We start from the raw sequence: 17728 nt of genomic DNA on the forward strand, positions 1-17728 counted from the left end.
CCTCCTATCCCATCCTCCTATCCCGACCTCCTATCCCATCCTCCTATGCCGTCCTCCTATCCCGTCCTCCTATCCCGTCCTCCTATCCCGTCCTCCTATCCCGTCCTCCTATCCCGTCCTCCTATCCCGACTTCCTATCCCGACTTCCTATCCCGACCTCCTATCCCGACCTCCTATCCCGACCTCCTATCTCGTCCTCATATCTCGACCTCCTATCTCGATCTCCTATCCCGACCCGTAATATGTGTACCAGGTATTGAAATATGTCCAGCCGTACCGAAGTTATGTGGGAACATACATTTCCCATTGATTTGCATGGGACTTTAAACAAAAAACCCGACCCTCACAAATGGGGGTAGATAAGGGTTAAATTAACCATCCCATATTTTAAGTGGACATATAAGTAACACTTACACACGTCGGCGATCGGAGAAAATCGCATGTCAATTCAGACATGCGATTTTCTCCAATTCCGGGCTGATCGGGTCTCTGGTGAGTTGTCAGCGACAGCCCTGATCAGCCTAAGGGATAGGAGTGAGGTCGCAGAGCTGCGATCTCCTCCTATCCCCTGCTATTAGCAGAACGGAGTTCTGACCAATGGCAGCGCAGGACAGGGGGTTGCCATGGCAACCCCCATTCTGCCCGCCCCTGGATGTCGAGGGGATCGTGGGAAGAAGATGGAGGCCGTACCTGCAAGAAAAGATGCCTGGGGACCCGGGATCTTCGCTGGAGACTGCTGGATACTGACTCAGGTAGGGTATCTGGGCATGCTAGTTTTGCAACATCTGAAGGGTCACAGTTTGGAGACCACTGTTACAGTGTTGCCCAAATGGTAGCCCTCCAGATGTTGCCAAACTACAACTCTCAGCATGCCTAGACTGCCCAGGCATGCTGGGAGTTGTAGTTCTGTAACATCTGTCCCTTCAGATTTAGCAATTTTCATGAATTTTTTGAAAATTGCTGCTCTACATTGAAGCCCTCTAATTTTTTTAAAAAGCTAAAATATGTCCATTTTATGATGCCAACATAAAGTGGACATATTGTATTTGTGAAGAAAAATAACATTTATTGTGAATATCCATTTTCCTTACAACTAGAGAGCTTCAAAGTTTGAAAAATGCAAAATTTTCATGAAATTTGGGGATTTTTCACCAAAAAAGGATGCAAGTAACGCCGAAAATTTACCACCAAAATAAAGTAGAATATGTCACGAAAAAACAATCTCAGAATCAGAATATTTGGTAAAAGCGTTTTCGCGTTATTAATTCATAAAGCGACGGTGGTCAGAATTGCGAAAAAGGGCTCAGTCCTTAAGGGGTTAAACAAAAACCCCGCCCCTGGCAAATGGGGGTGAGTAAGGGTTAAATCACCTATCCTATGTTTGTTGTTGACATATAAGTAACATGTGGCCAAGTTTCATGTTAATATCTTTAGCCGTTTGGACGTGATGCTGGAACATACACACATACATAATATATATATACATATATACATTCATACATACACACACACACATACGTAAATACACACACACATATACACTCATTGAGTTTTATATATATAAATATATTGTATAGTAATGTATAGTACTTACCTTGTTCAGCGTCACAGGACCATCGGTCATGTGACCATGCTAATAACCTCTATGGTATGTTGTAGGACCTTAGGAGGTCCTTGGGTCACGTGTTACCCACAAATCTCTGTAATGGTGATTGACATCAGTATGGACCAATTAGCATTAGTCCAGACCCTGCCCATATAAGGGAGCTGCGTCCAATTATCGCTCTTTTGGGTTGCTGCTCTCATGGATGCCGGACTAACAGGACGGTGCTACGCAACTTTCAAAGACACGCTAGGCCTCAAGACCTACGGCCTCAGCAAAACCAAATATCGTGAGTTCAAATCTAAATCCCCGCTAATGCTAGCGTGACTACTGGACCGCAACTAATCCCTAAATCCAGTGGAGCAGCGCAATAGACTAAAAGACTCTAAATGCTAAAGTCCCAACCTCTGTCAATCTCCAAGGAAAGCCATTGTTATGCTTAGAGACTGTTATGTTATTGAAGCTTGCAGAAAACCTTCAGTAAAAGTTAATACTGTTTCATAAACTCTCTAGTTGTGGGCAATCTATTCTTATTATCTACCTCCCTATCGCTCTTGGGAAGGGTGGCGGTAGGAAAAGCGTTATTGAGGAGCCCTCACCCTGGTGTCACGAATAGCAAGGGTTAATAAGCACCCTTTAATTACTGCACAGCTACACTCCCCATACCCTACATCCCCCAGGCTATCACATACATTATATGATATGTACAAAGCAAGGATATAAAAGCAGTCTCTATAAAGTAACATATAGACTATAATAAAGTATAGGAAAAGAGAATAACCTTTACCCCATTAAAAGGTCTGCACTGTATACTAGTCACCAGTATAGATGTCTGCACTGTATACTAGTCACCAGTATAGGTGTCTGCACTGTATACTATTCACCAGTATAGATGTCTGCACTGTATACTATTCACCAGTATAGATGTCTGCACTGTATACTATTCACCAGTATAGATGTCTGCACTGTATACTATTCACCAGTATAGATGTCTGCACTGTATACTATTCACCAGTATAGATGTCTGCACTGTATACAATTCACCAGTATAGATGTCTTCACTGTATACTATTCACCAGTATAGATGTCTGCACTGTATACTAGTCACCAGTATAGATGTCTGCACTGTATACTAGTCACCAGTATAGGTGTCTGCACTGTATACTATTCACCAGTATAGATGTCTGCACTGTATACAATTCACCAGTATAGATGTCTGCACTGTATACTATTCACCAGTATAGATGTCTGCACTGTATACTAGTCACCAGTATAGATGTCTGCACTGTATACTAGTCACCAGTATAGATGTCTGCACTGTATACTAGTCACCAGTATAGATGTCTGCACTGTATACTATTCACCAGTATAGATGTCTGCACTGTATACTAGTCACCAGTATAGATGTCTGCACTGTATACTAGTCACCAGTATAGATGTCTGCACTGTATACTAGTCACCAGTATAGATGTCTGCACTGTATACTAGTCACCAGTATAGATGTCTGCACTGTATACTAGTCACCAGTATAGATGTCTGCACTGTATACTATTCACCAGTATAGATGTCTGCACTGTATACTAGTCACCAGTATAGATGTCTGCACTGTATACTATTCACCAGTATAGATGTCTGCACTGTATACTAGTCACCAGTATAGATGTCTGCACTGTATACTAGTCACCAGTATAGATGTCTGCACTGTATACTAGTCACCAGTATAGATGTCTGCACTGTATACTATTCACCAGTATAGATGTCTGCACTGTATACTATTCACCAGTATAGATGTCTGCACTGTATACTAGTCACCAGTATAGATGTCTGCACTGTATACTAGTCACCAGTATAGATGTCTGCACTGTATACTAGTCACCAGTATAGATGTCTGCACTGTATACTATTCACCAGTATAGATGTCTGCACTGTATACTAGTCACCAGTATAGATGTCTGCACTGTATACTATTCACCAGTATAGATGTCTGCACTGTATACTAGTCACCAGTATAGATGTCTGCACTGTATACTAGTCACCAGTATAGATGTCTGCACTGTATACTAGTCACCAGTATAGATGTCTGCACTGTATACTAGTCACCAGTATAGATGTCTGCACTGTATACTAGTCACCAGTATAGATGTCTGCACTGTATACTATTCACCAGTATAGATGTCTGCACTGTATACTAGTCACCAGTATAGATGTCTGCACTGTATACTAGTCACCAGTATAGATGTCTGCACTGTATACTAGTCACCAGTATAGATGTCTGCACTGTATACTAGTCACCAGTATAGATGTCTGCACTGTATACTAGTCACCAGTATAGATGTCTGCACTGTATACTAGTCACCAGTATAGATGTCTGCACTGTATACTAGTCACCAGTATAGATGTCTGCACTGGATCTGACAGATCATTGAGTGTTTCTTTTTAATGATTTATGTAAATGTGATGGCGGTACATAGTGAGGGACTCATCCTGTTGTAACAGATAGGGGGGGTCAGGCTTATTGTGAAGTTTCATCATTTATCAGTCAGCACAAATCTATTTACAGCACAGGAAACATCCAAACAAACTGCAAGAAAAAGAGAGGATGTAATGACAGCCCACCACCACCTCTACTGGAGGCTCCAGGGCCAGCACAGTGATGGATGCATGACTGTTACAGTTAGCGCTGCGGTCAGACTTGCTGACCGCAAGCGCATCCCTCTGTCTGCTGCTGGCGCCGCTGCGGGTTCGTTGTGTCTCCCTTCACCTGCTCGCTGCTCTGCCTCCTCTGCTCTCCGCGCGTGCCGGCTCTGTAAAATATAAAGGGCCAGTGCACCATTAATTGGTGCTAGTGTACTTTGACCCTATATAACCCCGCACTTTCTATAATCCTTGCCAGATCTTTGTGCCTTGTTTGCCTAAGAGAAAGCGTTTACCTGTGTCTTGCCTCGCAGTGTATCTGACTTCTTGCTAGTTATTCTGACCTTGCTCCTGTGCTGCCTGCCTTCTGACCTTCTTGCTTTGTGACCTGACCTTGCTTCATTGCCGCCAGCCCTGACCTGCCAGTCCTGACTCTGTCTGTGCCTCTACCTCCCTGTGCCACATTATACCTCGGCTGCCTGAGGGGGACGAGTCGTACCAGGGGTAGCAACCTGGGTGCCGCCTGCCGCAGCAAATCCATCCCACTTTGCGGCGGGCTCTGATGAAAACCAGCGGCACCTTAGAGTCCACTCCCTGGTACGGTCCACGCGCCATCATTCTCACAGGTCAGTGGAGCCACGTTACCAGAGCCATAACAGTAAGATCCGGCCATGGATCCCGCCAGGGTGCCTCTGCCGGATGTTCCAGACCTCTCTTCTATTATGCCCCAGCAGTCCCAACAAGTTGCGCAACAAGCGCAGCAGCTGAATCAACTGTCCGCAATGATGCAGCGGCTCCTTACAGTCCAGCAGCAGAAACTTCAACAGCAGCAACTGTCGCAACCAGCTCCAGTGGTTCCTCTGGTGTCCGCAGCATCCCTCAGTCCCAAACTTCGTTTATCCCTGCTGACGAAGTATGAAGGAGAGCCTAAATTGTGCAGGGGATTCGTGACCCAGTGCTCCATACATGTCAAACTGATGGCCGATCAGTTTCCGACGGAGCGTGCCAAGGTGGCCTTCGTGGTTAGTCTGCTCTCTAGTAAGGTACTGGCCTGGGCCACTCCTCTTTGGGACAGAAGCAACCCGGTGACTACCAACCTGCAAGCTTTCCTCGCTTAATTCCGCAGCATCTTTGAAGAGCCTGCTCAGTCTTCCTCTGCAGAAACTGCGCTTCTGAACCTCTTCCAGATTCTTCTGTTGGTGAGTATGCAGTCAAATTTCATACCCTGGCTTCTGAACTTGATTGGTATAATGCAGCCCTTTGTGCCACCTTCAAACAGGGTCTTCCCAGCAGGGTCAAAGATGCTTTGGCCACACGGGATCCTCCTTCTACCTTAAGTGAGCTCATTCTCCTGTCCACTCGAATTTATGTGCGCTTCACAGAGAGGCAAGAGGAAATTTGTCTTGAGCGTGAACCTGCTCGTACTTGTTTCCCTCGACTGGCACCGGTGTTCCAGCGGACTCCTCTGTCACCTGTCATACCTCCTGCTGAAGAAGCTATGCAAGTGGACCGTGTTCACCTGTCACTGCATGAGAGGTCTCGCCGACGTGAGGAAAATCTTTACCTTTATTGTGCCAGTCCGGAACATTTCCTCAAAGACTGTCCTCTTCGTCCTTCTCATCCGGGAAACGCGCGCACCTTGGGCACATTGGAGAGGCGTCCCTAGGTGAGAATATCTCCTCTCCTCATTTGTCTATACCGGTCCAAATCTACACCTCTTCTGGGACTTCGTTTCATGCCTCTGCTTTCTTGAACTCTGGTTCTGCAGGGAATTTCATCAATGCATCCTTGGTCCACAAGTATCGTCCTGGGTCACGGCTCTGCAAACCCCTATACATTTCCTCCATCAACTGTGAAAGTTTGATCTTCGCAGTACAATACCGCACAGATCCTTTGACCATGCACGTGGGGGTTTTACACAAGGAGAAGATCATGTTCTATGTGCTTCCTTTTTGTACTTCTGTGATTCTCTTGGGTTTACATTGGTTTCAACTTCACGCACTGGTTCTCAATTGGCAAACTGGATAAATTTCTCGCTGGGGTCAAGGCTGTCAGAAACACTGCCTGTTGGCACCACAATTGAAGCGTTCTCTTCCTTCACCTTCTACTCTGATGGGTCTTCCCTCTCCTTATCAGGACTTTGCTGATGTGTTTTGCAAGAAACAAGCCGAAAGTCTTCCTCCACATCGACCCTAGGATTGTCCTATTGAGCTTTTGCCTGGTACCACACCTCCCCGGGGAAGAATCTACCCTCTCTCGGTGCCAGAAACTCAAGCTATGTCTCAGTATATTAAGGAGAACCTCCAGAAAGGTTTTATCCGGAAATCCTCCTCTCCTGCCGAATCTGGATTCTTTTTCGTGGAAGACAGCTCTCTTTGCCCCTGCATTGACTATTGTGGTCTTAATAAAATTTCCATCAAGAACCGGTATCCTTTACCTCTCATTTCTGAGCTCTTTGACTGTATGCACAAAGTTCTGCACCAAATTGAAACTGCGAGGAGCTTATAATTTAATCAGGATTCGAGAGGGAGACGAGTGGAAGACGACTTTTAATACATGTGATGGACACTTTGAGTACTTAGTGATGCCGTTTGGACTCCAAGAATTCCAAGAATTTGTAAATTACATATTCCGGGATCTTCTTTACATGTGTGTCGTGTTTTATCTTGATGACATCTTGATCTTCTCTCCCAACTTGGAGGCGCATCGCACTGATGTGTGCCAGGTCTTACGTCACCTGCGAAATAATGATCTTTTTGCCAAACTCGAGAAATGTCTCTCTGAAAAGACGAGTCTTCTGTTCCTGGGTTACATTGTCTCTAGCCAAGGCCTCCAGATGGATCCAGTCAAGTTGTATTCGGTACTCAATTCGGGCCATACAACGTTTTCTGGCATTCGCCAATTATTAGAGACAATTCATTCCATATTTCTCCTCCTTGATTGCTCCGATTGTGGCTCTCACCAAGAAAAACAGTAATCCCAAGTCTTGGTCCACAGAAGCAGAAGAGTAATTTACCCAATTGAAGTCTGCTTTCGCTTCTGCACCTGTTCTGTCTAGACCTGACCCTGAAAAGCTGCTCTATCTTGAAGTAGATGCCTCATCAGTAGGAGCCGGCGCTGTCTTAACTCAAAAGTCCTCCAGGGGTAAAATGGTGACTTGTGGTTTCTTTTCTAAGATGTTCTCACCTGCTGAGAGGAACTATTCTGTTGGAGACCGGGAACTCATGGCCTCATTAAGCTCGCCTAAGAAGAGTGGCGTCACTTATTGGAAGGATCTACTTACTCATCCTGTCAGTATCTACACGGACCATAAAAATCTTTTATATCTTTAGTCTGCAGAGCGTCTCAATCCCCGGCAGGCCAGATGGTCTCTTTTCTTTTTCTGGTTTAACTTCTTTATTCACTTTCGGCCTGCGGACAAGAATGTTAGAGCTGATGCTCTCTCTAGAGCTTCTGATGTAAAAGGTCTTGACTCTACTCCTCGTCATATTGTTCCTCCTGAACGGATGATTACTGTGGCGCCAGTTGTTCTTCAGCAAGTTCCTCCAGGTAAGTCTTTTGTGGCTACTCGTCTGAGACGCAAAGTGTTGTATTGGGGCCATTCTTCTTTATTAGCTGGACATGCTGGAGTACGGAAGTCCATTCAATTGATGACCGGACATTACTGGTGGCCGGATCTGGAGCGTGATGTCACTGATTTTGTACGTTCCTGTATGACCTGTGCCTGTGACAAGACTCCTCGGCTCAAGTCTGCTGGACTTTTACTTCCTTTGCCTATCCCAGAGTGCCCTGGGATAGTGCCCTATGGATTTTGTTACCAATCTGCCTCCCTCCTGCAACAACACAGTCATTTGGGTGGTCGTGTCGTGATCTTTTTCCAAGATGGCTTCTTTTGTACCCCTCCCTGGACTTCCTTCTGCTCCACAGCTTGCGGATCAATTCCTTCGGCATATCTTTCATTTGCATGGCTTACCATCTCACATTGTCTCTGATCGTGGGGTTCAGTTTGTTTCCAAATTCTGTCAGGCCCTCTGCTCTCCTCTCAAGATCAAGCTTGACGTCTCTTCTGCATACCATCCCCACTCCAACGGACAGGTAGAGAGGGTGAATCAGTTACTCGGAGATTATCACGTCACTTTGTTTCTGCTCGGCAAGACGATTGGGCCAACCTGTTTCCTTGGGCTGAGTTTTCGTATAACCACCGGGACTCTGAAGCTACTAAAGTGCCCTCATTCTTTATTGTCTACGGCCGTCCTCCTCTTCCTCTACCTCACTCAGTACCTAATTGTCACGATTCGGCTTACAGGTTGTGGATCCACTGTGTCAGCGAGGGATTGGCGTGGACCGTGCCGGTGGACCGGTTCTAAGAGGCTACTGGTGTTCACCAGAGCCCGCCGCAAAGCGGGATGGTCTTACTGTGGCGGTAGCAACCAGGTCGTATCCACTAGCAACGGCTCAACCTCGCTGACTGCTGAGAAGGCGTGGGACAGAAGGACTAGGCAGAGGCAAGGTCAGACGTAGCAGAAGGTCGGGGCAGGCGGCAAGGTTCGTAGTCAATATGGATAGCAGGAGATCAGGTAACACAGGCTTTGGACAACACTAAACGCTTTCACTGGCACAAGGCAACAAGATCCGGCAAGGGAGTGCAGGGGAAGTGAGGTGATATAGCCAGGGAGCAGGTGGAAGCCAATTAGGCTAATTGGGCCAGGCACCAATCATTGGTGCACTGGCCCTTTAAGTCTCAGAGAGCTGGCGCGCGCTCGCCCTAGAGAGCGGAGCCGCGCGCGCCAGCACATGACAGCCGGGGACCGGGACGGGTAAGTGGGACCGGGGAGTGGGACTTGGGATGCGATTCGCGAGCGAGCGCGTCCCGCTATGCGAATCGCATCCCCGCCGGCAATGTCAGTGCAGCGCTCTCGGTCAGCGGGTCTGACCGGGGCGCTGCAGGGAGAGAGACGCCGTGAGCGCTCAGGGGAGGAGCAGGGACCCGGAGCGCTCGGCGTAACACTAATCCTGACCATGTGCATTTAATTTATATGTGTCTAGCACCTTTATTTGTTTTTTTATTACACTTTTAATTGAGCTCACTATTCTGAATTCCTCTGAAAGGGAGGGGGCGTGGCCTCACTGTGCAGGTCTCCGCCCCCTCCCTCAGTATGCTGTCTGCTCACATCTCCCCTAGCATTAGCAAAACTACAACTCCCAGCTTGTCCTCACTGACAGTAGCGGAACACAAGCTGATAGTGGGAGAATTTTTCCTCCAGGTGTGAGCCCTGTGCTCACAGCTGTCAATCAAGGAAGTGTGTCCATGACATAGGTGATGACGCATGGACACAGCAGGACTAGTATGTGTCCAAGCAGGCAGGGGGGGGCAGTTGTTTGACTGGCTTTTTCAGTATGAAATACTGAAAATTTTCTAATGAAAGCAATTGCAGAACTGATTGGTTATACATACTTTACAATATATCAAAAGTTTTTGTATCTGACAGTGCCCATTTAATTCTTGCATCCACCCGCATGAAGTCACTGGCTGACAAGAAGAGAAGACCTCCTCCGATCTTTTCACCTGGTGACAAAGTCTGGTTATCCGCCAAGTATATTCCTTTAAAAATTCCCATCTACAAATTGGGTCCCCGCTTCCTTGGCCCTTTCGAAGTCATGAAACCCATTAATACTGTGTCTTACAAACTCCACCTGCCTCCATCTCTACGTGTTCAGAACTCATTTCACGTCTCTCTCCTCAAACCCCTTATTCTTAATCGCTTTTCTCATGGGGATGTCCCTTCCACTCCTGTCTCTGATTCCTCTGACATCTTTGAAGTTAAGAAGATTTTGCCCATCAAGATCGTCAGAGGAAAAAGCTGAAGAGAACATACCGGACCATCGTCTGATTCATCGGTTCCTACGGCCCAAAAAGAGGGGGAGACCTAAGGGGTGGGTCAGACTTGCTGACCACAAGCGCATCCCTCTGCCTGCTGCTGACACCGCTGTGGTTCGCATCCCGCGATGCGAACACTCGTGTCCGTCGAATCTCCCCTCACCTGCTCATTGCTCTGCCTCCTCTGCACTCTGTGTCTGCCAGCACGCCTGCCCCCACCTCCTATGGCGCACGTGCCGACTCTGTAAAATTTAAAGGGCCAGCACACCATTTATTGGTGCTAGTGTAGTTTGACCCTATATCTTTGTGCCTAGTTTGCCTCAGAGAAAGCGTTTACCTGTGTCTTGCCTCGCCATGTATCTGACCCCTTGCTACATATTCTGAAGTTGACTCATCCATCGTCGGGCAGTAGCGGGATCTCATGGTTTCGGTGCGCCATGGGACGCTGTGGTGCATCGGTCATGTGACTCCGGCTCGATGACGTGTGGGTCAGGTGATCGGGAGCCGCACCGGATGTGGCGCTGGAGGAAGTGACGTCACCCGCCGAGCGGCGGGCACCAGCGCCACAGGCGGTGCATGTCCTATCACTTAGGCTGTCTGAACCGATGCGCATCTACAAGTAGGTTAGTTTATAATACACTCACCACCATTGGCTGTAACAGCCGCCCCTCTACCTTACCCTAACCAATAATATTTAGAGGATCACTATAAATAGGGACGCTCTTTAACATTAGACACGCCCCCTGACGAAGCCCATACGCGAAACGCGCGTTGGGGTACAGGTAGTGATCTCCCCTTTTGGTGTATGGCAGGTATTTGTTATGTTATTTTATGCTGTCCTTCATGCTCTTATCTATTGCTGCTGACTAACCTCTGAATAGGGCTAGGTGCCTTACTATTTGTTATTTGCACTTTACCTATAGCCTTTTTGAGGACATCTATCAGCTTTACACATCCATTATATGTATGTTATACTATTTATTTTTTATTACTTATGGGCATGTTGCAATCTGACATCTGTGGACTGTATCCCTGCCGTCTGTATTGTCTACCATTGTGGATCTAGTATCACTACCTTTCTTCTGTAGCCTTCATCTGTATAGTACCTTGTATTTTATGTATGATTTTATTATGCACTTTAATAAAGCTTACCCACTATTTTTTGTATTCAAATTAGTTTACTGGTATCTTCTTCTTTTGGTGTAGTTATATTCTGAAGTTGCTCCTGTGCCGCCTGCCTTCTGACCTTCTTGCTTTGTGACTTGACCTTGCTTCATAGCAGCCAGCCCTGACCTCCTGCCACTCCTGACTGTCTGTGCCTCTACATTCCTGTGCCACGCTACACCTTGGCAGCCTGTGTGGAGGGGTTGTACCAGGGGTAGCGACCTGGGTGCCGCCTGCCGCAGCAAGTCCATCATGCTTTGCGGCAGGGCTCTGGTGAAAACCAGCGGCACCTTAGACTCTGCTCCCTGGTATGATCCACGCCATCATCCTCACAGGTTAGTGGATCCACCTTACCACAACAGTAACAATGACCTAGAGGGACAGAAGGGAAAGGTGAGGCCTCCACATCTGGCTTTTTAATGGGATACAGTATTATAGTTTTATTCTTGTGTATAGGTGGCAGTATTATAGTAGTTATATTCTCGTATATAGGAGCAGTATTATAGTAGTTATATTCTTGTTTATAGGAGGCAGTATTATAGTAGTTATATTCTTGTTTATAGGAGCAGTATTATAGGGAAAATTTGTACTTTCCATGAGTCTGAAGGCAGCACAGAAGGGGTTAAAAGCTCCTTTCAGTTTATCCCAGGACCACCCACCTAGCAAACAATTAAGAGAATTAACAAGCCTCAGGCCAAGCCTGGCTATAAATATCCATCAGAACCTCATCCACTTGTGTTATTGAATAGACTCAGTTCTGATGCAAAAAGATGACCTATAGTAGGGAGGGTTTGTATGTGCTGCCTTCAGACTCATGGAAAGCAAAATTACGGTAAGTACAAATTTTCCTTCCATTTCGTCTTCAGGCAGCACAGAAGGGAGCTGTATAGCAACATAAGGGGGGGATACTTAATTGAACACGGCATAGAGCACCGACATGCCAGAGGCTGGACCCCAGCTTTGGTTGTCTAGAGTGTAGATTGAGCTATGATGGAATCTGGTGGCCCAACTCCTGTAATCTCACTGGCGTTCAGAATCGTAGACTTAAGCCATTCCACCAAGGTAGCTTTAGACACCTTTCTTCCCTTTACCACACCGGCAACTGTACGAACAGATTCTCTTCCACCCTGAATGTCTTGGTTCTATTGTGGTAGCAGATTAGTGCTGTAGACCCATCCAGATGGTGAAGAACTCTCCCTCCTCAACAGTGGATCCAGTAAGAACTTCAGCAAGGGAATTCCCTGATGATGTCATCTCAGATGACACCTTCAGCAGGACTCCCTCTGGTACAAATCTTATAAAGGGATCTCATGAGGAGAACGCTTGTATTTTATCCCAACCTGTGTGAGAATGTTATCGCAATCAGGAAAGAACTTGTAGGACAATCACTTCAGGTCGACTTACTCGGGAGAGGCTTAGACACCACCACCGGAGGAAGACATACGACTGGTCTGAGGAAGACCTACGACAGGTCTGAGGAATACCCATGACTGGTCTGACCTGCCTTAGTGCTGTGAAGAATCAAGTGATGACTGGATGACCGCCAATCTGCTGTGAAGGAATTTATTGAGACATGGAGCCTCAATGTATTCGCTCACAGGCTTTTTTCAAATCCATTTTGGAGGAAATGCAAAACAACTGCAAATGGAGCCTCTTTTAGATCCTCCTCCAGAACGTGAACTTTCTCTAGAGTGTCGTGTAGAGCGCCTTTAAGGATTCTCTTTCGGCTGAAAAGACGAATAGATATCACCTCCTCCAATGAGCCCACCATATGGAATCTATCCTTCTCAGACTCCACACAGTCAAAGGCAACAGGTCCGGCTGTGGATGAAGGACCCATTCTGTGTCAGCAGGTCCCTGTGGGGAGGAAATTTCCTTCAACTGTAACAGGAGGGAAAACAAACCCCGTCTTGGCCAGTATGGGGCTATTAGGATCATGTCTGGCTTGTCCATCAGGATCTTCCTTATGACTGGAGGCTGAAATAGATAGATGTAGAGGCCTCTCTATGATACTGTCAGTGCATCCAAGATGTCTGGTTGGTTTCTGCAATTCAGAGAAGCAAATTTAGCAACCTTCCAGTTTTCTATGGTAGCCCTCATGTCGTAATCAGGTAGACCTCTCCTGCTGACTATTTGGCAGAGGTATACTTCAGTGAGGGACCTCTGCTTGAACATAGAATAGTTCTGCTCGGATGATCCGCCTGGATATTCAGAGTGCCTGCTGGGACCGCTGGGATACGGGGCACTGGGTTAAAGAGTAGCCAAAATACCCAAGTTCACTGGCCCCATCTTCCTCAGGTTGGCTGACATCTGATATTCTTTATGTGTCCAGCTCCTCTGGACTCAAAGATCCAACATGTAAGCTCCTTAATCTGATTCAGAGGCATCTGTTGTGAGCAGGACCACATCTGTAGGTCAAAAGCTACAACCTATTGGGAGATTTTCTTTTGGAAAGCCACAATCTGAGACTCCTACATGTGCGACTGACAGCCCAAGCGGGGAGGAAAAATAATGGAGATTCCTGTCCAGACAGACTGAACTTTCTCCTGGAAATCTCTCAGACTGTTTGTAGAATGTGACTTCTTCAGTGAAAAAAAACAGCCGGAGTCAGGTGCCCGGGTACGGCACCACATGGATCCCCTGAAGATGAAGAACAGCCACTACCACAATGGCTCTACCACCCTGGGAGTATATGCTAACGGCAGGGTCCAGAATAGTGAAGCACTCCTTTTCCTGACTGTATGACCACTCTGATATTCCGCTGAGGATGGATGTATGGGCACATGTAGATAGGTGTCCATAACACATGCCACCCTTCCTCAGGCTGACAGGAATCCAGAAAGTCTTGCACCAACCATGGTTGTCCTTCTGACATCAAACTGATTTGGTTTGGTAGTCTTCTCCCTGGTTCCTTTATCCTGAGCCCTTTTGCAGAACATTGGCTCTTGGAGAAGTTTTGCCCTTTAGAGCAGCAGGACTAAGATGGTTTCCATTTGGCAGCTTGTGGAAAGGCCAAGCTCTTCCTTTCCTTGGAGGAACTCTAGGATCCTCATATACTGCTGACCCATCAGACAACCGGGCTGATTCTCAGATGAGATTCTAAACACATCTAAGGGAAATCACATAGGACGTCTGATACAGACCTGAGTGATGACACTTGGGAGACAATTCTTCTCCAGGTACCTTGTCCTCAATGTCTCTGCTCAGCCGGACTACTCACAGTGGCAGAGTTGGATATCTGAGGACACCAGTGACTTTACATAGTTAAGTAACAGCAGAGTCTGTCTTAGGCTGGGTTCACACCACGTTTTTCAAATACGGTAACCGTATACGGTTTTCCGCAAAAAAACGTATACGACTGTATCTGAAACCGTATGCATAGAGAATGCATTGTAAACCATATTCCAAATGTTGTGTACGGTTGCATCCGTTTTGCCTCGGATACGGTTTTGCCAATTTTTCAACCGTAGGCAAAAACGCTGTCGACCACGTTTTTGCCTCCGGTTGGAAAACCGTATGCGAACCGTATGCGGTTCTTTTAACATTGTTGCCTATGAGAACCGTACACAGAATTTCAGGATACGGTTGCACACGGTTTTTCTAATCCGTTTTTGGAGTTGACACATGCGCAGATTGGAATTTCAATAGAACAATAGTAACTTTATTAAATTGCTGGAAAACTAATTCCAACAAAATAGCAAAACCGTTGGCAAAAACTGATGCAAACGGATAGAACCGTACGGGGAAAAACCGTATACGTTTTAATTTGGAGTCATAGGGTTGTATACGGTTTTTGCCATACGTTTTTTAGCAGAAAACCGCATACGGTAACCGTATTTGAAAAACGTGGTGTGAACCCAGCCTTACCTGGATTCTCCCAATGTTTGGACTCTGACTTGAGCCTGGAGTCCATCTCATGTACCTGTCTGGCTTTGTCCACTCTTGTGTCTACTCAAGAGGAAAAAATGTCAGCAAAGCCTTGTACATGAAAAACATCAGTATACAGTGAGCAGGACTTCACTACTGACAGGTAAATATAGAAAACATCAGTATATAGTGAGCAGGACTTCACTACTGACAGGAATATATAGAAAACATCAGTATACAGCATCACTACTGACAGGATTATATATCAATATACAGTGTAATGTGATCATACAGCATCACTTACTGACAGGATTATATATCAGTATACAGTAATGTGAGCATACAGCATCACTACTGACAGGATTATATATCAGTATACAGTAATGTGAGCATACAGCATCACTACTGACAGGATTATATATCAGTATACAGTATAATGTGATCATACAGCATCACTACTGACAGGATTATATATCAGTATACAGTATAATGTGATCATACAGCATCACTACTGACAGGATTATATATCAGTATACAGTAATGTGAGCATACAGCATCACTACTGACAGGATTATATATCAGTATACAGTATAATGTGAGCATACAGCATCACTTACTGACAGGATTATATATCAGTATACAGTAATGTGAGCATACAGCATCACTTACTGACAGGATTATATATCAGTATACAGTATAATGTGAGCATACAGCATCACTACTGACAGGATTATATATCAGTATACAGTATAATGTGAGCATACAGCATCACTTACTGACAGGATTGTATATCAGTATACAGTATAATGTGAGCATACAGCATCACTTACTGACAGGATTATATATCAGTATACAGTAATGTGAGCATACAGCATCACTTACTGACAGGATTATATATCAGTATACAGTATAATGTGATCATCCAGCATCACTTACTGACAGGATTATATATCAGTATACAGTAATGTGAGCATACAGCATCACTACTGACAGGATTATATATCAGTATACAGTATAATGTGATCATACAGCATCACTTACTGACAGGATTATATATCAGTATACAGTAATGTGAGCATACAGCATCACTACTGACAGGATTATACATCAGTATACAGTATAATGTGATCATACAGCATCACTTACTGACAGGATTATATATCAGTATACAGTATAATGTGAGTATACAGCATCACTTACTGACAGGATTGTATATCAGTATACAGTATAATGTGAGCATACAGCATCACTTACTGACAGGATTATATATCAGTATACAGTAATGTGAGCATACAGCATCACTACTGACAGGATTATACATCAGTATACAGTATAATGTGATCATACAGCATCACTTACTGACAGGATTATATATCAGTATACAGTATAATGTGAGTATACAGCATCACTTACTGACAGGATTGTATATCAGTATACAGTATAATGTGAGCATACAGCATCACTTACTGACAGGATTATACATCAGTATACAGTATAATGTGATCATACAGCATCACTACTGACAGGATTATAAATCAGTATACAGTATAATGTGATCATACAGCATCACTACTGACAGGATTATATATCAGTATACAGTATAATGTGAGCATACAGCATCACTACTGACAGGATTATATATCAGTATACAGTATAATGTGATCATCCAGCATCACTTACTGACAGGATTATATATCAGTATACAGTATAATGTGAGCATACAGCATCACTTACTGACAGGATTATACATCAGTATACAGTATGTGATCATACAGCATCACTACTGACAGGATTATATATCAGTATACAGTATAATGTGATCATACACCATCACTTACTGACAGGATTATATATCAGTATACAGTATAATGTGAGCATACAGCATCACTTACTGACAGGATTATACATCAGTATACAGTATAATGTGATCATACAGCATCACTACTGACAGGATTATATATCAGTATACAGTATAATGTGATCATACAGCATCACTACTGACAGGATTATATATCAGTATACAGTATAATGTGAGCATACAGCATCACTTCCTGACAGGATTATATATCAGTATACAGTATAATGTGATCATACAGCATCACTACTGACAGGATTATATATCAGTATACAGTATAATGTGAGCATACAGCATCACTACTGACAGGATTATATATCAGTATACAGTAATGTGAGCATACAGCATCACTTACTGACAGGATTGTATATCAGTATACAGTATAATGTGATCATACAGCATCACTACTGACAGGATTATATATCAGTATACAGTATAATGTGAGCATACAGCATCACTTACTGACAGGATTATATATCAGTATACAGTATAATGTGAGCATACAGCATCACTTACTGACAGGATTATACATCAGTATACAGTATAATGTGATCATCCAGCATCACTACTGACAGGATTATACATCAGTATACAGTATAATGTGATCATACAGCATCACTACTGACAGGATTATATATCAGTATACAGTATAATGTGAGCATACAGCATCACTACTGACAGGATTATATATCAGTATACAGTATAATGTGAGCATACAGCATCACTT

At 44.8% G+C, this 17728-nt stretch overlaps 1 long non-coding RNA gene across 1 annotated transcript in view; it reads right to left on the reverse strand.

Annotated features, from left to right (window-relative positions):
• Positions 1-4211: 4211 nt before the first annotated feature.
• LOC130357196 (uncharacterized) overlaps positions 4212-17728 on the reverse strand; it is a 45254-nt gene continuing 31737 nt past the window's right edge. Inside the window, exon 3 of the long non-coding RNA XR_008889126.1 lies at positions 4212-4407. This is a non-coding gene — a long non-coding RNA (uncharacterized LOC130357196). The remainder of the gene's footprint in view (positions 4408-17728) is intronic.

Source organism: Hyla sarda, chromosome 2 (genome assembly GCF_029499605.1).
Source record: "Hyla sarda isolate aHylSar1 chromosome 2, aHylSar1.hap1, whole genome shotgun sequence".
In the NCBI taxonomy this organism is placed as follows: Eukaryota; Metazoa; Chordata; class Amphibia; order Anura; family Hylidae; genus Hyla; species Hyla sarda.